We start from the raw sequence: 24,853 nt of genomic DNA, 5'->3' as shown, positions 1-24,853 counted from the left end.
ATGACTGAAGAATTGGATTATATTATTTGTTAAATATGTGCACTTAAAATGTAAAAAAAGAAAAAAGTAGGATTAATTAAAAACTAAATAAGTTACATATGGAGATGAGTAGTAAGATTGAGTAAGTACAGGTAGAATCATTGACTCACTGACATAGACTCTATCCTAACTAATAGTGACCCCATTCACAGGGTAGAACTTCCCCTGTGGGTTTCAGAAATTGTAACGCATTTTGAGGGAGGGTAGAAAACTTCATTTTTCTCTACTGGCAGTAGCTGGCGGTTTGAATACTGAACTGGCAGTTAGAAGTTCAAAACATAATCACTACAGGGTGCAACTGCTCTTAACATATATTTTCTTAATTACTTTTCTTGTAAAGTTATGAAACTTAGAAAATGTTACATATTAATATATATTAATATAGATATAGTAAAACACGAAACAGCCACATTGGGAAATTCACTGATCCAATGTTGTCCAGACATTCCAACTCATAGCAGCACTGCAAGACAAAGCTGAATTTCTCCCAGTGGAGAGGCTGGTGAGTTCCGTTCAAAGCACCTATATTTTGGTTAGCAGCCAAATGTTTAGCCCACAACAGCACCAGTACTCCTTTGAGGGGGACAAGGAACCTAAAATACAAACAGCAACAACAAAAAAATCAAGTGTTATTTCAACCATTGTGAAGGAACATATAGCCAATGTAAGTTATCTAAGGACCATCATTTGACTATATTCACCTGTCTAAATACTATTGGGCTAAATAAAACAGTAACTAATAATTTTTCATTCTTTTAAACATTTTATTAGGGGCTCATAAAACTCTTATCACAATCCATCAATTGTGTAAAGCACATCTGTACATTCATCATTTTCAAAACACTTGACCTCATCATTTTCAAAGCACTTGTTCTCCACTTAAGCCCCTGGCATCAGGTCTTTTTCGCCCCCTCCCTCCCCACTTCCCCTCCCACATGAGCCCTTGATAATTTATAAATTATTATTTTGTCATATCTTGCCCTGTCTGACATCTCCCTTCACCTCCTTTGCTGTTGTCCGTCCCCTAGGGAGGAAGTTACATGTAGATCCTTGTAATCGGTTCCCTCTTCCCAACTCACTCTTTCTCTACACTCCCAGTATCGCCACTCACACCCCTGGTCTTGACAGTATTATCCACCCTGGATTCCCTGTGCCTCCAGCTCCTATCTTCACAAGTATACATCCTCTGGTCTTGCCAGACTTGCAAGGTAGAATTCAGATCATGAGTTGGGGGTGGGGGTGGGGGGAGGAAGCATTTAGGAGCTAGAGGGAAGCTGTATTCTTCATCGGCGCTACACGGCACCCTGACTGACTCATTTCCTCCCCTAGAACCCTCTGCAAGGGGATCTCCAGTGGCCGACAAATGGGCTTGGGTTTTCATTCTGCACTTCCCCCTTCATTCACTATGGTAAGTTGTTTTCTTTTTCTGATGATGATGCCTTATACCTAATCCCTTCGACACCTCGTGATTGCACAGGCTTGTGTGCTTCTTCCATGTGGGCTTTGTTGCTGCTGAGCAAGATGGCCGCTTGTTTACCTTTAAGCCTTTAAGATCCCAGAAGCTATCTCTTTTGATAGCCTGGCACCATAAGCTTTCTTTGCCACATATGCTTATGCATCCGTTTTTCCTAAGCAATTGTTTCATGGAGATATGTGCCCAATGATATGATGTATTGTGCTTTGATGCCTGATATCCGATCCCTTCGACAACTCGTGATCACACAGGCTGGTGTGCTTCTTCTATGTGGGCTTTGCTTTTGAGCTATATGGCCCCTAGATTATCCTCAAACCTTTAAGACCCCAGACGCTATACCTTTTGATAGCTGGGCACCATCGCTTGCTTCACCACATTTGCTTATTCACCCGCTTTGTCTTCAGTTGTTGTGTCGGGAGGGTGAGCATCATAGAATGCCAATTTAATAGAAGAAAGTATTCTTGCATTGAGGGAGTACTTTAGCAGAGGCCCCATGTCCTTCTGCCACCTTAATACTAAACCTATAAATATAGGCACATAGATCTATTTCCCCATCCATATATATGTGTGTGTATATGTACATATATTTGCATATGTACAGTTCTTTGTCTAGACCTCTATAAATGCCCTTTGCCTTCCAGCTCTTTCATCTATTTCCCTTGACTTTCCTCCTGTCCCACTATCATGCACCGTCCCCACCTGGGTTTCAGCAATACCTCTTTGCTACATTACCCTTGATTATGCCCTACCAGTCCACCCACATCCACCTCACCACCGTTTTGGATCACTTGTTGTTCCCTTATCACTGGGTTTGTTAACACCACTACCTTTCCCCCCACATCCCCTTCTCCCATGTCCCCCTGAAACTATCGGTCTTCATTGTTATCTCCTCCAGATTATTCATCCAGCCTATCTTATTTAGACAGACCTGAGGAGATAATAACATGCACAAAAACAAGACAGAGCAAAACCAAGCAACAATATACAACAACAACCAACTACTGACAAAGAACAAAACAAAACAAAACAAGAAAGAAAAGCTTGTAGTTAGTTCAAGGATCATTTGTTGGCCTTTAGGAGCGTTTTCCAGTGCAGTCTGTTGGGGCACCACGCCCTGGCCCCAAAGTCCACTGTCAACATTCCCTGGGGACCTTGCCGCACTCTTCCCTTGCTGTTCCACTACACTTCCCAGGAGCTTTGCCTCAGTGTGGCGGGATCAGGTCGGACGCAATTCCCACACTGTAGCTCTGGTGCTGTCCCCCGCAGGTCCATGGGTCAGTAAGGGACATCATGTCTCATAGTGGGTCCGGCCATGTTGTCCTCTGTGTGGATTGTCTGCTCCAATTGGAGTCATCGTCCTTAGGGCCTGTTGGGCCAGGATGTGCTCCACTCCCTCCTACACCCCCTTCATCTACTCCGATGTGCTCTGATCAGATATGTCCCTCTCCCCGAGCTGCAGATTCAATGCTGCCTTTGAAATAAATTCTTCTGGGGCGAGGGGCAGGCATCCACTTAGTATTTGTTTCTGGACCCAGCCCCCCAGACATCTCCACTGGTTCCCCACTCCACGCCGGAATGTTGCATTCACACCATGGGGCACTGGGTTGAAGTCTGGTCCCTATGTCCCTGTGGAGATATAAACAATACCCTCCCCTTGGTGGGTTAGCGCCCTAAGCCCCCCTGCCCTTTCCTTCCTTATTTTCATTCTTTTTTTCCCATTTAGCCACCTCCTCCACAGTTATCTACCATGTGAATCCCTGGATTTGATCTGGCCCCTGCCATACTACACAGTCCTCAATCCAAGAATGCTTGTCTACAGCAGCTTTTTCCCTATGCCCCTTTTGCATTTTTTTAAATGCTTACCTCAGCGGGCTCATGTTGTACTTGTTCTTTTGTGCCTGACTTACTTCACTTAGCATGAATTCCTCCAGATCTTCCCATGCAGCGATATGCTTCATATGTTCATCATTGCTTTAGTGATGCATAGTACTCCATTGTATGTATATACTACAGTTTTTTAATCCAATCGTCAGTTGATGGAAATTTGGGTTGCTTCCATCTCCTTGCAATTGTGAACTGTGCTGCAATGAACATTGGAGCACAGATGTCTGGCCTTGGTTTGTTTCCTGCCTTTTGGGGGGATTATGCCAAGTAGGGGTATTGCTGGGTCTATGGTAACTCAATTTTCCATCTGTTTTAGATATCACCAGATCGATTTCCATAGTGGTTGTACATACTTACAAGTCCACCAGCAGTGGATGAGAGTTCCTGTCTCCCCACAGCCCTCGAACACATGTTGCTCTCTGATTTTTTGAATTGGGCTACCTTTGAGGGTGTTAGGTGATACCTCATTGTTGTTTTAATTTGCATTTTTCTTATGGCTAAAGATCAGGAACACTTTCTCATATATTTGTTGGCCATTCGGATTTCTGTACCTGAGAAACTTCTGTTCAAGTCCTTTACCCACCTCTCAAGTGGTCAATTAGGTTTTCTTCTTTTTGAAAGTTAGCAGGGTACTGTAAATTGTAGTAGTAAGACCTTTGTCTGATTAGACATTGCTAAAGAAGTTTTCCCAGTCCATGTACTCTCTTATTAATCTCCTGTTGTATTCTTTTGATGTACACAGGTGTTTTATCTTCAGTATATCTCATTTGTCAATTTGTGCCTCCTCTGTATTTTTGTCCTTCTCTATTTCTGATAGCCTGTGTTTTCCCTGGGCTAAAGTTCTCAAGTTGGTCCCAATTCCCTCATTGATGGCCCTGATCGTTTGTGTTTTAACGTCAAGGTCTCTGATCCACCTTGCATTTCTTCTTGTGCATGGAGTGAGATAAGCATCTTGCTTCATTTGTATGCACGTAAATATCCATTTTTTCCAGCACCACTTATTAAAAGGACATCTGTTTTTCATTTGAGATATTTTGGACCCTTATCAAAGTTTAGTTGTCTGTATGCTGACGATTTTAATTCTGGGTTTTCAGTTCTTTTCCATTGGTCTGAGTATCCGTCATTGTACCAATTCCACGCGGTTTTGACAACTGTGGCTATATAGTATGTGCTAAAGCCAGGTAAAGGAAGCCCTCCCACTGTGTCCTTTTTCTTGAGGAGTTCTCTGCTAATTCTGGGTTTCTTCCCTCTCCATATGAACTTGGTAATCATTTTTTTTCCATTTCTTTGAAGAAAGATGATGGTAATTATATCAGGATTGCATTAAACATGTACTAACTTTGGAAAAACTGACATCTTGATTATATTGAGTCTTCCAATCCTTGAGCATGGGATATTCTTCCATTTCTTGAGATTGCCCTTGATTTCTTGTAATAGTGTTCTGTAGTTTTCCCCGTATAGGACTTTTGTTCTTTCAGTCAGCTATATCCCTAGATATTTCTATTAGTATTTGGCTTCTATGAAGGGTATCGCCTTTTTGATCTCTTCTTCTGTGGTCTTATCTGATGTGTATAACAGACCGATGGACTTCTGTTTGTTGTTCTTGTATCCTGCCATTCTGCCAAACTACTCTTCTGATTCCAGTAATCCCTTTTTGAACTTTTGGGATTTTTCATATATAAAATCATATCATCTGCAAATAACGATAGTTTCGCCTCTTCCTTCCCCAGACGAATACCTTTGATGTCTCTTCTTTGCCTTATGCTGTTAGCTAAAACTATCATCACGATATAAAATGAGAGTGGAGACAAGAGGCATCCTTGCCTGGTTACCATTTTCAGTGGGATTGTGTTAGTCTTTTCTTCACTGACTACCACTGTGGCTGTTGGTTTTTCATATACAGATTGTATTGTTTTGAGGAACTTTGCTCCATTCCTATCTTCTAAAGTGTCTTAAACAGGAATTGGTGTTGGATGTTGTCGAATGCTTTTTCTGCATCTATCAATATTATCATGTGGTTCTTACAGTTTTTCATGTCAATATGCTGAATACTACTAATGGTCTTTCTCATGTTGAACCATCCTTGAATCCCTGGCATGAATCTCACTTGGTCATGGTGAATTATTTGTTTTATACACTTTTGTATTCTGTTGGTTAGTATTTTGTTAAGATTTTTTGCACCGATGTTCATTAAGGTTATGGGTCTCTACTTCTCAATTCTTGTGGGATCCTTGTCTGGTTTTGGTGTCAGAGTTATACAAGCTTTATAGAAGAAGTTCAGGAGTTTGCCATCTTTATCTATGTTCTGGAAGAGTATGTGTAGGATTGGTGACAGTTCTTCCCTAAGTGCTTGGTAGAATTCTCTAGTGAAGCCTTCTGGTTTAGGATATATTTTATTGGTAATCCCTTGATAAACGTGTCTATTTCTTCTATTGCTATGGGTCTGTTCATATTCTTGATGTCCATCAAGGATAGTCTAGGGAGCGATTGTTTTTCCAAGAGGTTGTCCACGTCTTCCAAGTTGTTGAATTCATTGGAGTATAATCTTTCACAGTACTGTGTAACTATCCTTTTGATTTCCTTAGGATCTGTTGTATGTCCCCTCTTTCATCTTATTCTTATTCTTGCTAATGAAATTTGTTCCCTCTTTTTTGGTGAGGTTTGCCAGTGGTCTATCAATTCTGTTTATCCTTTCAAAGAACTAGCCTTTAGCAGTATTACTTTTCCCCATAGTATTCTTGTTTTCCCTCTCCTGAATCTCAGCCCTGATTTTTTCATTTATTTTGCTATTAGTAGAATTGTTCAGCTGACTCTGCTCTAGTGGATGTAAATTTAGTGCCAATATATCAATCATGAGTCTCCTCCTTTCTCAGGTGTACATGTATTGGTATGAAACTTCCTCTTTGCTTTGTCCCATAAGTTTTGGGACATCGTGTGCTCATTCTCATTGGTTTCTAGATATTTCCTAATTTCATCTCTGATCTGCTCCAATACACACTCCTTTTGCAGTAGAGAGTTATACATCCTCCAATAGTTAGCTTTTGTTTTCTTTGTCTTCCTTTTGTTGATTTCCAGCATTATGGCACAGTGTTCAGAGAGAGAGAGAGAAAGCTGGATGATTTCCATGTGCTTAAATTTATGTAGATTTGACTTATGCCACAGCATATGGCGTATCTTTGAATATGTGCCATATAGGATAAAAAAGAATGTGAATTTTTGTATTTGAATGAAAAGCTCTGCAAATATCTATCAGGTCAAATTGTCTCATTGCAGTGTTTAGATCTCTAGCCTCCTTATTGTGTTTCTTTCCCTGTGACCTGCCTTTCTCAGAGAGTGGTGTTCAAGTCTCCCACTAAAATTATTGAGGCTATGGTTTCTTTTTTAATCTTTTAGAGTGTTTGGTTGACTTATTCCTCAGGTCTCTCATTCGGAGAATATATGCTTACAAAGCTTAGTGGTTCTGTTTCCACCATTCCTTTGAGCATTATACAGTGTCCTTCCTTATCTCTTTTCATAGTTTGCACTTTGAGATCAATTTTATCTGAGATTAGGATGGCAACCCTTCCTTTTTTAAATTGCTGTTTGCTTGGTATGCCTTTCCAGCCTATGATTCTCAGCCTATTTTTGTCTGTAACCTTGAGATTTGCCTCATGTAGGCAGCAGATTGATGGGTTCTGTTTTCTAAGCCATTCTGCTAGTATAAATATTTTAGTGCCTGAGTTCAGACCATTGATATTCAGCGTTATTATCTCCATCTGTAGACTCTTTGATGTCATCTTATACCTTTTGTTCGGAGTTTCCTACTTTCCTTTCTCATTGGTGTGTTGTGCATATGTGTGTGTGTGTGTGTGTGTATGTGTGTGTGTGTGTGTGTGTGTGTGTGATTCTTAACTTCTTTCCATCCATAAGCCAATGCTATCTTGGGATCTATATACTCTTTGTTGCCCTTTGGATGATTTTTTTCTATGTGGTAGTCTCTTATTTATGCTTGGTAGTGTTGTTCCGCCCATACTGAGTTGGCAAGGATCTTTTGTAGGGCTGGGTTCCTTCTAACGTATTCTTTGAGTTTTCCCTTGTCTGGGAAGACTCATACTTCTTCAACTGTCTTGATCAATAATTAGGCTGAGTAGATTAGTCTTGGGTTTGTGTTGTTATCATTCAAATATTGGAATATGTTAATGCAATCTCTCCTCTTCTTCATAGGTCCTGCTGATAGGTCTGAGCACATTCTTATTTGGGAACCTTTATATGTGATTGTTTGTTTTTCCCTAGCTGGTCTCATGATTTTCTCCTTTTCCTCAAAGTTGGGTAGTTTAACCATTATGTGCCTTGGTGACTTCTTCTTGGGATTCATTCTAGTTGGCATTCTTTCAGCCTCCTGATTGGTTGCCTGGTGTTCATTCATTAAACTGGGGGAGACTTCACCAAGAATACTCTCATTATGGTTGCAGATGACTTTTTGTTGTGTCTTCCTCCTGTAAGCCAATAATTCTAATGTTCAGCTTCATAGCATCAGACAGCTCTTAGGTTTTTCTCAGCTTCTGTGATGGTTTTATTAGATTTTTGTTCATGTTTGTTAAAGTCTGTTGGCTGCCCTCCAAGTCACTAATGCGGTTCTCTCCTTCCTCCAGTTGATTCTCGAGGTCCATGAGCCTGTTACCGGTTTTTCTTATCTCCGTCCATTCTCTTGTATTTCCCTTTGGTGTATGGACTTTATTTCCTCTATCATTTCATCCTTTGTGTGTATCGTTTCCCTCATATCTGGTATGAATCCAAGCAGCTTTCTGAAATTTTTTTCTGAGCAGATCAATGTCTGCTTCTTCTATACACGCCAATAGTTTCATTGCCTTTCCTATTTCCTGCTTTTTCATTGAGGTTATTGGCGCTGATAGCTGTTCGTGTTGCATTGTTTTAGAGGAGCCAGCTGCCATTTTCCAGATTGTCAAAGAGCACTGACTCTCTCTTGGAGACTCACACGAATGCTTCTGTGACCTGCCTATAGCTAATTTCACTATGGAATTAGCCTTCCACTTTATCCACTAGTGGCTTTATTCACAAGTGGCGTGCCTAGAATGCTGGTGGGTTGCCTGCTTTGGTATAGAACACTGAAAATGGTGGCTGTAAATGCCCTGGTCAGGTAGATCACTGTGAAGGTTGGGAGGGGGTTACTGCAGCAATTTGGAATATTGGTGAGTATTGGCTGAACTGCCTTGGGCTGTGTGAGATACTACAATAGTTGGGAGTAATTTCCCTTACTCACGTGGGCCCATAGAGGACAAATTGGATTTCCTATAGTCACAGAGGCAGGACTTGCTCAGGAAGATTTTGGGCAGAATATACTCGGGATGAGGGCAGGCAGGCGTTCCCTGGCTTCAAGCTATGCTTCACGATGTGGAGCTCACCTGTCCTGGTAGAGGGCAAGCATAAATGCCCCAGGCTATGGAGAGTGATCTGGAGGTCGTAGTGGAGGGTGAGAGAACAGGTAGAGACAATGAGGAGAAAAAAAACTAAGCCTTCTTAAACTGCAGGGGCATAGATTGAAGAGAGGGTGAAAAAGTATCGATACAGTTGACCATACATCCCAGTCCATGGGACTGCAAGGGTTTAATCCCTTCCCCAAGTTGGTGTTAAGCTGTGGCTGTGTTGAGATAAAGCTCCTGTGTAGACTGCTGAGTCTGTGGGCAGATAGAGAGAAAAGAGGGCAACAAAATTAACAATAGAGCTGAGTCCCAATCCCTCCCTGTGGAGCTGAAAGGGTTTAATCCCTGACATGTGGAGGCGGAAAACTGTGTCTGTGTTGAGATTAACCCCCTTTTCTCGCTCCCAATGGTTCTGGCTCCACGTGAGACAGTGGCAGGGCTAATTTCAAACCATAGCCGACCTCCACTGTCGTAAGCAAAAAGCACCTAGCCCCTCAAAATATTGTGGATCTGTGCCTACTTATCTTTATGATGCTGCTCCTGGGATCCGGCAGTGTTGAATTTTCCACTTAATAACTCTCCTTGGATGATTTCTTTGGAATCCCTCTGTTTTGTGTTACTCAGTTACCATCTTCCCGGAAGTCCTTGAGACTTCAGCATTTGATTAGAGTGAAATGCTTCATCTTTCCCCGCTTGGTGTTGATGGTGATTTCAAACTGCTCATCTCATGGTTAGCAGCCCAATGTGTATACATTCAAGCTTTAAGATTAATTCTTACAGACCCTTACAAGTGTGGATCCAAGCAAAATACAATCAAGTTCTTGACAACCTCACACTTGACTCTCTTTGTCTTGATGTTGCTGAGTGATCTAGTTATGAGAAATTTTCTTTTCTTTACAAGTATATATCATTCCAGTGTCTTCTTGCTTGCACAGTTTCTTGAAAATCCCAGGCTTATGCAAAAGATTTTCCTTTATAGATATCTGTTCTTTTACCTGGCTGCTCCTCAGTTTCTATCTTTGACACTGGTATTGGAAAGTTTGAGTATGATATGTCATGATGTTTTGGGGCATGGCTAATTCATTTGGCCTTCTCTCTCTTTCTGGCATCATCATTCTTTTATCATTTTATATGCTGTCAGGGAAATTTCCCCCCAGGATTTCTTATCCAGTTTTCTCTTTGAATTATTGTTTGTTTGTTTCTGTCCTTGTATCTCAACACATAATTCTTAGACTTTCTACATGCTCCTTTGATTTCGTAGATTGATCCTCTCATATGTTGGAGTAAAGAGATTCACATTCATGCTCATGCATGTGGCTTTCCATTTATTGCATTCTATTTCTGTGCCAAATAAAATTGTTCTCAAAATCTGGTATTTTAGTTTTATGATTTCTATAAGTTCCTTCTTTCCTTTATTTTTCTCCTCTCATTTGTTCTGCTGAACTCTTTGAAAGTACTTTCACGTCGTTCTTTTTTTGCTTGTTCAAAGCCTTTATTTGAACTCATCACCTGTTCCAGGGAAGAAAGATGTGGCCATCTAATTCCATAAATTCCAAAACTCACTGCAATATACTCAGTCCTGACTTGTAGTGGCCCTAGAGGACAGAGTAGAACTGCCCCTGTAAGCTTTTTTTTGTTTTGTTTTTAAAATCATTTATTGGAGGCTCATAAAATTCTTATCACTATCCATACATATATCCTTGTGTCAAGAACATATGTACATTTGTTGCCATCATCATTCTCAAAATATTTGCCCTCTACATGAGCCCTTAATTTCTGCTGTCATTTTTCCACACCCTCCCCACTCTTCCCTACCGGATGATCCCTTCATCATTCATAAATTATTATTATTTTGTCATATGTTACACTGTCAGATGTCTGCTGACGCCTTCTTCCCTTCTGTCAATTCCCCAGGGAGGAGGCTATACATAGATTCTTGTAATCATTTTCCCTGTTCTACTCCAGTTTTCTCCACTCTCGAGGCATCGATACTCTCACCACTGGTCCTGAAGTAGTCATCTGTCCTGGATCCTCTGTGTTTCCAGTTGCTCTCTGTACCTATGCAATCCTCTGGTCTAGCCGGATTTTTAAAGTGGAACTGGGGTCATGATAGCAGTGGCAGAGAGGGAGGAAGCATTTAAGAACTTGATGAAAGTTACATGATTCATTGTTGCTACCCTGCACCCTAACTGGCTCATCTCTCCACAACCCTTCAGTGGTTGGGGGTGTCCAGTTGGCTCTCGATGAGCTTTGAGACTCCACTCGGCACTAACCCACATTAACAATGATATGATTTTTTGTTCCTTTATATTTGATACCTGATCCCTTCAACAACCCGTGGTCACACAGGCTGGTGTGTTTCTTCCATGTGGTCTTTGTTGCTTCTGAACTAGATGGCCATTTGTTTATCTTTGATAGTCCAATCATCCTAATATTATTTCTTTTCACAGCATCACACATGACCCTCAACTTTTCTTCAGCTTCTTTGATTGTCTTATTTGGCTGCTTTTCCCGTTAGCTGAAGTCTGCTTGGTTGTCATCTAGGTCACTGGTGCCATTCTGTGCCTCCTCAAGCCTATTCACAAGGTCTGTCAATTTGTCACTGTATTTTGTTATTTCACTCCTTAACTCTTGTATTTCCCTTTGGTGCGTTGCCTTTATGTCCTCTATCATTTCATCTTTTTTCTGCATTGCTTCCCCCTTATCCTTTATGATTTCAAACAGCATTTTGAAAATTTCCTTTTGTGTCAGGTCAATATGTGCTTTTTGTATGCCCATCATTAGGTTCATGACTTCTTCCTGCATTGTCTTCTGTTTTTCCTGCAATTTCCTTTAAGCTGTTAGTACTGGTTGCTGTTTATGTGTTGTTTTAAAGGAGCTTGAAGCCATCTTCCTGAGTCGAAGAACCATGGGCTCTCTCTTGGGAAATTTGTATGAGTACTGCTATGAACTACCTGCTGGTAGCTGTTCTGAGGAGTGAGGCTATCGCTATATCTTCCTGTGGTTTCGCTCATATCTTATCAGTCCAGAATTCTGTTACTGGAATGTGTGTTGGCTATTCCTCTCATGTGACACGGGTCGGGTTGTTGTGTGCCCATGAGTTTGTCACTTCCCTGGCCTATCTCTAAGTAGGCTTCACAGTTTTTGGATCACCTAGGTTGGCCTGTGGTGTTTTTTCTCTGAAATTGTAGTGCTGAGGAGGGAGTGCAGGTATACCCTCCTTGGTGTAGAGCTCTGTACCTGGCACGGGATTTACCATAGACAGAGAGATCACCTTGGAAGTGGGTGAATGTTTCTGCAGTAGTCACTTGTAGGGCCTCAGGGTTTAGGCTGTGGATATCCCCACATTTTGTGGGTCAGAACCACTTGCTGCTTAGTGTGGGGAACAGGACCAGTGTGAATTCCCTAGACAATTGCCAAGCCAATAAATGAGGGTGAGAGCTACCCTAGTTGGGCCTTCAGAGTTTCTTAGGCAGAGGGGTGTGGCCTAGAGGCCATTTTTGTCTTGTGAAAGGAATGAGAGTGAAAGGATAAGAAAACGGGCGAAAGAGGAAGACACACACTGGGGCAATAATGCCAAGCAAATTGACACCCCTTCACACACGCACAACTAAAATGCACACAGTGATCGAAGGTGAAAATAGTTTTTTAAAAGAGAAAAGAGAAGAAAGAAAAGAAAACAACTAAAAAGGACAACTAAATCTACCAAGGTCGTGATAGGAAATAGAGTAGAGCTGGAAGGAGAGGACAAAAGAAGAAAACGTGTAAGAAGAATGCAATGAAAGAAAAACTAGAGAAGGGAAAAGGAAGCAGAATTTTTAAAATAGTTAAAGATATAGCTGGTGCTGTGATGTGTGTAAGACTGACTCTTCCTATGTGCAGTACTGTCTTTGGGGTCAGCCTGCCCACTGGGGGGATCAGGTTGCTCAAGGCCGAGTGTAGTGGTCTGGGAACCAGCAGTGGCATGTGAAAGGAATGAGAGGGAGGAGAGAGAATCCTACGAGCAGAGAGAGAAGTGAAGATAACAAAGATAGAAAGAGGGTAGAAAGAAAAACAAAATAAAGAGAAAGAAGGGGAAAAAACCCAACTGAGTTCATTAAGATTGGCTGTGATGGTAAAGAAGGACAAGAGGGAGAAGGGGGAAATAAAGAATAAAGAGATAGCGGATCCCCGATTGCTTGAATGTGGGACCAGAGGGATGAAGACTCTGCCCCTAAATGATAGTTAAGTGAGTGCTTTCAATGACGGGACCGAGTGGTGCTGGGCAAAACTTCCCTACTTGATGAGATTGCTTTAGAGGTCTGACAGAGGATTCTTCATCATCACCACGTGGTGTAGATGTTTGCCCCAGCTGTCATATTAAGGGTACAACACTCCCACGGAGTACAGGCTGGAATTCTGACTGCTGTTGGGTTAATTTGCCCTAAGCAGAGGGTAGTGACCTGGAAGCCAGTAGTGGCATATAATAGGAGAGAGTGGGAGAGGAGAGGAGAAAGACACAAAAAGAGGGAAAAAAAGAGGGAAAAAGAAGAAAGAGAAAATACAACCCCAACAGAAACCTGAGCTCATTGAGACTGAGTGCAGTGGGAAAGATAGAAGGGCTAGTCAATAAAGTGAGAAGAAATGGAGTAGTAGGGAAGGAGATAACTGAGGCTTGATCGCCTGTCTGTGAGGCCAGAGGAGTTCCAACTCTCATTCAAAGTAGCAGGGAGGTGTACCCTTTTGGTGTAGGGTTCCACAGATGCTGTGTGGGATTTCTTTAACATCAAGATCACACCCGTGGCCAGGGGTCACTTGGGTGCTGGAGTTTGCTGGTGTACCTGCCTTATACTGTAAGTAGCACTGCAGCAGGGGCCAGGAGGGGGGCACTGAGTGTTTCTACAGCCCTGTCTAGGGTCCCAGGACAGGCAAGGTCTCCCAGCTCTGTGTAGAATCACTGAGAGGGAAGCTGGGCTATTGTCCTATCTAATCTGCTAGTGTTTACTAGATCAGAGGATTTTATTTTTTATTTCTTTATCCGCCTGTCCAGCTAGAATAAAATCAAATGAAATTTTCTCTCACATTCACTGGGCTGCAGCTCTGTGCTGTTTAAAGGTGACAATTGCTACAGCCTGTCTTTGTTATGCTAAAAAATGCCAGGCCCTGTAACTGAGTTCTGGCATTCCTAAGTTTGGTTTTTTTAATGCTGATTTATGTTAAGGGTCTCCACCTATGTGCTCCTTGGAGCTAACCAACCAGAGTTGGGTTTGAGTTTTAAAACAAAAATATATATTTCACCTTTTAAAAAAAATCATGCTTGTGATGTGCTCCAATTTGGGGGCTGTCAGGGTGACCCCCAGAGGGGGAGATCAAGATTATGAGGGTTCTTTTTTCCTTCTCTGCCAATTAGAACTAAATTTGCTCCTGAATTCCTGACTTTCTGCCTTTTTTTCTCCCACACCGCAATCTACCTGAGGTAATAATCTACTTTTTCTTCAACTATAAATTATGGCTACCTGCCAACACCACTCCCCAGGCCATGAGCTCAAGGCAATCAACCGCACGGACAGCTGCGGTATGAGCTTCCCCTCCAGTCTGATTCTTTCCGCTCTCTGGTGTCTACCTGCAGAAATTGCAGCTCCTGGCAAGGGCACAGCAGGCCCCCAAAGCTAGACCTTTTCAAGCATTCTTAATTTGCTTTGTGAGTGGAAATCTGACCCAAAAAAGGGGTTCAGGAGAATACCTGGTACCGTAGTTCTAATTTCAGGACTCCACCTTCCCATTTCCTTTGCCTTACCTCCCAATTTTCTCGTCTGGCAGCTGGAGCTCCGGATGGATGAGTCCTATCATGTCGCCATTTTTCCTCCTCCTTCTCATGTCATTCTTCTGAATGTTTTTTCTGGGAGTTCCAGAAGCTTTCCTTAAACAGAAATTCCTTTGTACCTGAGCGTGGTTCACTTGTTTGTAATCATTGTTTGATTGATTGCAATTTCTGTGGCTTCATTACGTGATTGTTAAAGTTGCATCAAGTATGCACAATATCCTATCTCAAGTGGTGCCAGAAATGAGAAACAGAAAAAAGAGAAGCAAAGAAAAGGAAGTTGAGAGAACCAGAAGGATAAATAGCAAAGAACAAACAAAAATTAGGTAGTGTGAAAAAATGGGAAGTGTCAGTTTACGGAAAGTGAAAAAGGAGGTGCTATTATAGAAATTAAAAGAAAAAAGGTTCTGTTCTGAACCACAATTCTTTACAATGTTATACATAATTTATAATGATCCACACATTCAAGTGTCATTATATAGCCAATAAAATACATGTAAACTAGGGAAGAAATTTTTGTCATGGGGCTATCAAGAAATACTTGCACCTAGAAGAGTTTCTGATTGGGTCAGGTGGGAGATCAACTGACCAGTCTGCCTACAGTGATCCCTATCTGATAGCAATAATCCCTAGCTGATAGTAAAGTTGCTGGATACCCTAGCCTGTAGCTTGTGGGGATCTGCCAAAGGCTTACTATGACTAGATATTCTGGAGATGGGTTTGAGGCACATGCTGTACTCCATAACCTCCTACAATTTGGGTTTTTGCAATTTAGATTCTCATGCATTTCTGTTTGTCATATTTTATTTTTGTTTTTGTCATCCTTGCCTCACACAGCTAGTGTGCTTCTTCCATGTGACTTAGTAGACTTCCTTCTTAGATGGTGGCTTGTTTGAGTACAACTCATTCAGACCCCAGACACTATTCTGATTGATAGCCAGGCATCATCTCCTTTCGTCACCACTCTTTGATGTAGCACTGTTATCGCCTGTGATCTTTTCATGAAGGTGAATATGGAGCAGGGCTGTGTTATAAGAAATAACTGTTCTTAAATTGGGACTAGATTTCATTGGGGGCACAGAATCTATCAGCTTTCCTTGGAATGTGCATGACTCAGGTTTACTGTGCTGGTTGTATTCTGAAAAATTCAAACTTCATAAGACCAACTACCCCAATAGCAGCAACAAACCAACTAGCATCCAAGAAAAGAAAAGCAAATACAAGCAAACTAAAGGCGGGAAAACCAAAACCGACAGAGGCAGCAAAGGAAACTTTGTTGATCATCTTCCTGGGATATAGGTGATTTCAAGTGTGCCATCATCAATTTTTCCAATGTCACATCACTGTGGACACTATAGGTGTGAGGTGTCTATGCAAGTTCCATTCGACCACGAGCTGCAAACCCAGAGTTGTTGCTCCATAATACTATCTCCCATTGTATTGAACTATGTTTATCATAAGCAAGTTCCCTGGTGCCAAGGGAAATTCCCTAGAACAGTTCTTCCAAGTTCAAATCCCTGCCCAACAGATCAAGACATGTCATGCCGCTACGAGGAATGCATCTAGGTACTAACCATATGGTGATCTGGGTCCCTTTCGATTGGATACCCACCAAACTGGGATTCCCCCAAGGTCCAAAGACCACCATTTACACAGGTCTGGTGCGGCCACTCTCTGCTTCTTATACAATCTGAGTTAGTCAATTTGCTTCCTGTTTATTAAATCTCATTAGGTCATTGTGAACAGTAAATATTTATATTGTTTTAAAAAGTATTTGCCGTACATAAGTTATTGGTTCTGTAAAATCCTATCATGAATCTCTAGCTTTGTTTCTATCACCATTCTCATATTTTTTCAACAATTTTTCTAAACTCTTGATTTCAGCTTTAAGGTTCTAATCACTGACAAAACTACATGCATTTTCATCAATTTCATGATGATTCAGTTGGTAATATTCTTCAATTTCTTCACTAACAATATATATTCCATATGAAAATACTCAGGTGGAGGGAATTGGAGAATTAACTGTTAACATGCATTGTAACATGTCTGTCTGCTGTGTGAAGAAAACTAGTCTCAGTATGTTCCAAATTGTTTGATTCCATTTATATGACAGTTCTAGAAAATATGCAACCCTACAAAACTCACTGAGCAGATTTTCAAAGGTTGATGAACTGCTAGAGGGCTTGCTTATGTTTTAGGGTACAAATGATTCACATTTCAAATACAATTTAATTAGAACTTTTATTTGTCTTTTACAAGGCATTGCCTACACAAAGATAAAATTATATCATCAGGATGTGTGAGAACATTATCATGAGATCACGATGGCATCCAATGACTTGCTGAGATTTGGAGACTTACAAGGAACCTAGAGTACAAAAGAAACTGTAACAAAAGTGTGAGTGGTGGAAGAAGAGTACATAGCAGTCACTGACGTGACTACAGAAATAGAAGTAGGAACAAGATTGGGAATCATATATTATATTGTGTTGAGGAGATTACGAATGTATCTAGGTCCTTCAAATCAAGGTAGGCAGGGGATGTTAGAACTTAAATAATTTTTTAAATTGTTGGCATTTCACTGTTCTCTGTACCTTTTTGAAAGCCTAATACTCAGAATAGAAGTGTGAATAAACCTATGTGGGATTACATTGGGGAGTGTACAGATATAATATGACTTACCATTCTGAAATCATGGAAGTTATGAATCTCTACATGTCTTAAAATTCATAGATGCATTCAAAAAATTATGTTTACTGTATGGACATTTTCAAAGTGTCCATTAAGTTAAGTAGGAAAAGTCAGGAATGAATTAATTTTTCAGGAGAAAATGGAAAGGCCAAAAATAAAAGAATCAAGGATGAAATATAATGAAGGCACACAAAGGAAACTGAAGGATAAACTTATAAGCAGTTTCTTCCTTCTCCTGATACTGGCATAGATATCAGAGAAGACTGTAATTATTTAAATATATAAATGAATGTTATTTTGTAATAAAGCACAAAGCACCAAAAACATAGATTAGAAAATGAAGGTTACAACAACAAAAGATAATTTTTCCTTTTATATAGTATACTCCACCCTACAAAAATCACTTCCATGGAGTTAATTCTATCTCATTGACCCTCAAAAATCTTTCCAAGGATAAAACTATTTATGAGAACATACAGCTTCATGGTTCCCTTAATGGATGGCTGGTTACTCTGCCCCAACCTTGTGATTGTCAGGCCTACACTTACCCAACACGTAGTAGGACTCCATATTCTAGAAATTTCGACACCATTATGCAATCACAGACCCGAGTACATTACATATCTTTACCATGAATTTGCTAAAGGGTTTTAACAGATATGATTGCATTATAAAGTTATATAGTTTTTTTAAATGAAGCACACTGCCATCAGTTAATTCTGATTCATAATGACATTGTATTGCAGACTAGACTGCTCCTGTGACTTGAACCTGCAAATCTTTACAGAAACAGATATACACATCTTTCTCTAGTAAATATCAATGTTTATGTTAACATCAAGCAACTAAATATACCATAAGCAGCACATACTTTTGCCAAGTATACATTAATTGTGGGAGCAAATGATGGAGATAAAATGAAACAAAAATACAATAATAAGGCAAATAATTTGCTTCTGATGTGAATATTAACGTCATCACCAGAAGCTTCAATGCTCATAAATCAGCAAGTGCTATTATTGTCTCCATACACAAAGATGGGCAGGTGGTCAGGGAGATCATCAATTTGTGTTGATTTGCACTGGACAGATGCTCAGCTTCCCTGAATCACTGGACCAAAGCCTGAAGAGAGGTCTAAGAGATCCAGAGAAGGAGAACTGAGAAAAGGTGTGAATGTGGGAATTATCTGTCATATTGTAGAATGAGATACATCCACGCTCATATTCTAAGAAAATGCACACTCTGGTGGTACGATGTCTTAGAATAAGCCGTGTTTCTGGAGAGGTGAGTGCCCAGTACTCATCCTTATAAAACCTGATGATCCAGAAACCATCCTCAGGTTTGAGGACAACCCTCCCCTTCCTCATTACACTATCCTTACAAATCCCCAGGTCCCAGGTTCCATTCTCATCAACTTCCACCTCCCAGTAGCAGTTCCCTGAGGTGAAGTGCTGTTGACCCAACACACAGGGAAGGGAATGAAATCGTTGTGGGTTATCAGGTAGTTCTTGAGGCTTCTCTCCCCAGGTGACACATCTTCTGTCCTCAGACAATGTGAGGTTATGGTGGGCTGTGTCTGCATCCAGAATCACCTCTTCTGCAAAGATAATGAGATCTTTAGTCTCTTAAGAGGATAGAGTGGCTTGGAAACAAAGATTATAATCAAGATAAGTCTCAGACTCTCTGGGAGTTGCATATGTTCTCATGAGAAGTCAATTTTCTGCTGTGGTAATCTGCATAATGTTCCTTCAAAGATGTACATATTGCAATCTCCAGAAAACATGCGAGAGCGTTATATTACATTTGTAAAATGTACATTTCAAATGTAAATAAGTAAAACAAATCTTAATATGGAGAGGGTAACCTGGGCCAACCCAGTAGCTGTCATGTAATGAGGGTCTTCATGTCACAGATACAGGAGCACCAATGTCAGAGAAAGGACATGTGACATGGATTAGTGGTTGCAGTGATGGTCTTTGAAGACTACAGGAAATGAGCCACAAGGCAATACATGAAGGCCAACTCTAGCAGGTTAAAAATAATTAAGGTATGTATCTTTCCGAGAACCTTCAAAGTATTTCAAGCATACAAGCTCATCATGTTTATACTTGTGCCCTCCACACCCTAACAATGATGGTGGTGTAAACTATTAAATCTGTGATAATTTCATACAGAAGCAACAGGAAGCTCACATATCTGCTTTCCTCCAACAACTACTTCTGACGCCGTGTCTGAGTATAAGGAGTACATTTCTTCCTAAACCATCAAGAAACGACTTACCAGCTTTCACGCATGATTTCCTCCAGTCTGAATAGAAGCAAACATAACAAGCATTAGTAGTCCTAGTATTTACATTACATTTAAATTATCTTTGCAATTGAATATTTTTACCTGACCTAAAGTTTCTACTAAATTTCTCAATGAACTAAAAATTTATAATGAATAAGACAGTCCCATAAGAACTAATTCCTATAGTTTATATGTTATACAAAATAGCCTGTTGATGTTCAGGAAATCTCAGCAATATAAAATGGAGCCTTTATGAACAACAGAGAAAGAAATTTTCTTTGAGGACACAAGGTGAAAAAATGTGTAAAAAATAATAAATCAATGCTAGAAAGGAAATAAAATATCATATTTCCAACAACCTCTTTTCTTCTCTTATCCTCATTCTCTTGATAACATTCGGTACCCTCTCCATATCTATAAGATTAGAAGCAACTATCTTGAAAATGCTAAAAGAGTTATCACATCAGGGGGACCTCTTCAGAAGAGTTACCACTCAGGTTTGTTTTCTGTAACATTGGAAGTGCTGTATTTCTCTCCTGAAAAGCTACATAGAGGGGCAAAAGCCCATTAGAGGAGGCAGGTGTTCTCTGAGAATGAAGCTAACACCATAGGCCTCCTCAACAAGTCTGGTTCTGCATCAGGACTGGAAGTTGGCATATTAACAGCCTGCATTTGCAGATGACACAGCCTTGCATGCTGGAAGTGAGAAGGATTTGAAGCACTTGCTGAGGAAGATTAAGGAGTGCAGCCTTCAATATGGATTACAGCTCAATGTAAAGAAACCAAAATTCTCACAAGTGATCCAATAGGTAACATCAGAATAAACAGAGAAAATATTGAAGTTTTCAATGGTTTTGTCTTGCTTATATCCACAACCAATACTCAAGGAAACAGCAGTAAAAAGATCAAATGATATATTGCATTAGGTTTATCAACCTCACAAGCCCTCTCTATAGTGTTGAAAACAAGAATGTTACTATGAGGTTTACTGTTTGTCTGACCCAAGCAATTGTATTTTCAATGGACTCCTATGCACATGAAGGTTGAACATTGAATAAGGTATAACTAAGTAGAATGAATATATTTGAATAATTGTACAGATGAAGAATTTTGAAAATTACATGAACTTCAGAAAGAACAGATCTGTTTTGGTGGAAGAGCAGCCATCGTGCTTCTTAGAGGATTGTGAGACTTTGTCTTGTGTACTTCTGACATGTTAGGAGAAATCAGTCCCTAGAGGACATCTTGTTTGGTAAAGTAGTAAGTCAGGGAAACAGAGGAAGACCTTCAACCAGTTGAAATCACAATGCAGTACATCAATGGGCTTAAACATAAGAACAATCTTGAGAACTGCACAGGAAGAGGAAGTACTTCATTCGGTTGTAAATAAATTTTCTAGGAAGCAGAACCAACTGAAGGGCATGTAACAACAACTAAAATAACAACTGAACAACCAGTGATAAAAATGTGCTGAAACTATTACCTATAATATCTTGAAAGCATGTCATAGACTTAAAGTGACTGTAAATCTGAAAGAACTAAAAAAAATACTAATTGACATGTTACAAAACGAACTCCTTTTCTGATATAATTACTCAGTATTTTAGTGGAAATGAAATGAAAGATTCCGGAAATGGGTTAATATCACTGGTTTAAAGGATGCTTTATTGGACATTAGGAAAGAAATACAAGCTGTGGGACATGAGCATTATTCACCTCACTGCATTTCTCTAAATAAATTAATTATTGAACACATGAGGTTCCAACTGGAATTGCATCCTCTCAGTGCTGATCCTTAATTAGATTCAGCATTAGGCTTCAGAGATTGAGGTACACTGGTTTCTCCGAAAGTGAGAGTGACTATATTCTACTTGGTCTATCCAACAGATGCATCTTCTCATCATTCATCTTGATTAAATGAGTATTCCATTATTTCAGGTTGTATATGAAGCCCTAAATTTGTCACGTTTAAAAAGTAAACTTGCATTACTTGTGCCTGAAATTTGAAAGAGTGAAGAAAATGAATCATTGACTAACGTTGAAAGCCTTACTGGCTCAAAATTTTCAACTGGAACATCTCACTGATAATTGTCTGATCAGCAAGATATGCTGATCTTGGTATAACCATGAGGTAGCCAAGTTAAATACACACATTCATACAAAAAATTTCAGAAGATAACTCATCAGCCATAGTCTAATGACTTTCAAAGGTTCCATATTTTGCAATTCTGCTTTTTGATAAACCTTGAATATTTTGTGTACAAAGAAGAAAAACGTTCTCTACAGGTATTTTTAGTAAGACATTAAACAGAAAGAGAGCAGGGGAAAATGTTTTGGCACTACATAAAGCAGAATGTAAGGTTGCTGTAATATGGTATCAATAATGTTCTGTGTCTGGTTTTGTTCTAAACTGAGACATTCAGGAATTATGAAAAAATATGTGGGTAAAACATACTTGTTAGGAATTATATATAAGGGAATTAGCATATGTAAGTATGTTTAAAAGTTAATTGATAGCAAGGCAAGCTTCAGACAATAGAGGAATGCATAATGACAATAAATTATCAATAAATAAATACAAATTATTTAAAAATTTAGAATTGAGAAATATAAAAGAGAATGTTATATTTATATATAAATATAAAGGTTCTATAAATATAAAAGAGAAATGTCACTTACCAGGGTACAAAAAAGAATTCTGCCAGTCTGAAAGCACACAAAATAATGAAATAGCATCAATCCATGTGGGTTTGCATGTAGAAAGATAAACACAGAAAGAGACAGGAAAGAAAGGGGAGATTTAAAAAAGGGTGACAGAAGGTAACAAAATATGAAAATAGTCACATTTCTTTTTTAATTATCTCAGTGTAAGGCTTTTCCTACTTAGACAAAACATGTGCTAATTATATTTCCAATGCTCTCTTTCATTTATAAACTTATGAAGTGATCTTAACTCAATGTCGTTGAGTGGATTCCAACTCACAGAAACTCTATAGGAAAAAATAGAACTGCCCCAAAGGGTTTCTAGGCAGTACATCATCAAGGAAGCAGATTGACACATCTGTCCCCATAGAACGGCTGGTGGTTTCAATTTGTCCAACTTTTAGTTAGCAGCTAAGCTCTTAATACCACCAGGGCTCCTTAGAGTGACCATAGGTAACAGTATATTTGACTTTTGTTTCTGCACTGACGCTGAAAATATCTGTGTCTCTGCCTGCTATAATTTGGCCCTTTGAAATAATTACTCAGTCACTTACCATTCTGGAATTGAGCCTTCCTTTCATCTGAAAAGAAATAAATGCACACATAAATTGGGCTTTCAAAAAGATGAAGATGCAGAAGCAAAGACATGTATTCTTCTGATGTTTTCCTGTAATCATTAGAACCACATTAGTCAATCCATGGCTTCCTACTGACATTGTTTCTCATGAATTAAATAAAGTTAAATTTTTGGTTCTCGAAATGTCTTCTTACTTTAAACACATAATCAAGGTATTCAAGTAATTTTCCTAACATGAAAGCTACAGTATAAACAGACAATAGAGAGGGCACCTGGACTCTATTTGAATATAGAGTTAAGTAGAAGAGATGATGGATTCAAGAGTAGGTGCCCATAGAATTTTATAACCTTTCAAAGACATTAACTGTGAGAATGACCAATTTTCTGTTGATGTTTTCCTAGAACACACATTTTCACACTCATTTTTTTGTCACAGGGGCAAAAAACCCCCCAAAAAACTTGTTGGGAGGATCCTGCATATTGACATGGGATCATTTATTAAGATAAAAACAAAACAAAACTCATATTGCTTTTCTAAGTCATTCATGTGTTTTACGGCAAAGGGGAAAAGAAAAAATGCATGTCTTCTTAACATAAATATAGTTGATAGCCAAGATGGTAATTATTAAATTCCCCAGTGAATTGCTCTGTAGGGTTTGTTTCAGAATATTATCATTTACCCCAAAGATTGTCATATGATTCATCATCTGTGAAAGAACAGCTACAATTTATTTGACAACTCCAGTGAGTTAGATATTTGCTAAGAGATTTATGTATTTAATTGAACTACAGCAAAATAATTGTGAAGTATTGTTTCTCAATTTATAAGAAATACTGAGGTCTTACTCTGGGTAACTGTGTAGATTTGTTAAATTGCAAAAGAGACTTTTTAAAAACAGTTTTATTGCCATATAATCTGCATACCAAGTGATACAATGGTTTTAATATATTAAATATAGTTGTGCATCCATCACAACAACAATTATAGAACATTTTATTCATGAATCCATTATCACTAGCTCCCCAACCCCTCAAACTTTCCTGCTTTGACCCTAAGAAATTATTAAATTAGTTAGTCTCCCTATATTTTTCTATCATGAATTTTATGTAAAGAAAATTAAACAAAAAATGAAAAAACAACACCCAATAAAACACAGAAATATATCATTCCCCCCAAATTATATGATTTTTTTCCTTTAATATAGCATCAAGGGTCTTAAATGCTTGAAGGCAAACAAGCGGCCATCTAGCTGAGAAGCAACAAAGCCCACATGGAAGAAGCCCAGTAGCCTGGGTTATGAGGTGCTGAAGGGATCAGTTATCAGGCATCAAAGAACAAAATATCATATCACTGTGTGCTCATTTATATATTTTACACTGCATAGAGAGAAGAAAGTCTTCCTTTTTACTTCTTTTCCTCACAGGAAAAAAATCAATATTTAAGAATATATTTAATTTTCTAGTAAAGCCAGTGAGGTTCAAGGAGAATAAAGCACAAAGAAACAACGATATTAAGGTATTGATAGATACGTCCTCACATCACCTAGGAGAGTAGCTACTACAATTACATTGTGTCTATAAAGGAAAATAACTCACCAATTTCTTCTCTCAATTTCTCTGAAAAGTAACAAAAAGAAAGATTGAAGCAATTTACAAAGGAAGTAAATTTACAAGTAAATCAGTTGACCTATGAGGAAATCCTTTCTTTTACTTTGCTACCTTTATAGTAAACACACCCAAACACCGGGTCAAAGCCCGACATTCCTTAAATGATGTAATTTTTGAATGAAGCAAAAAGCCTGCATTTACTTCGTTCCATTCCTCTAAACACCAAATTTAATGAAAAATGCAGAAGTGGAATCAATGAACTATTTTTGGAAAAATGGCTAAAATTCATTAACGATAAATGCAAGTCAATAACAAATGGAATAATTGAGATTCAAAGATTTTGCATAATGGTAAAGTACTTAGAC

This window comes from Tenrec ecaudatus, chromosome 7, assembly GCF_050624435.1.
Source record: "Tenrec ecaudatus isolate mTenEca1 chromosome 7, mTenEca1.hap1, whole genome shotgun sequence".
Lineage (NCBI taxonomy): Eukaryota > Metazoa > Chordata > Mammalia > Afrosoricida > Tenrecidae > Tenrec > Tenrec ecaudatus.
Note: the sequence above shows the minus strand (reverse complement) of the source record.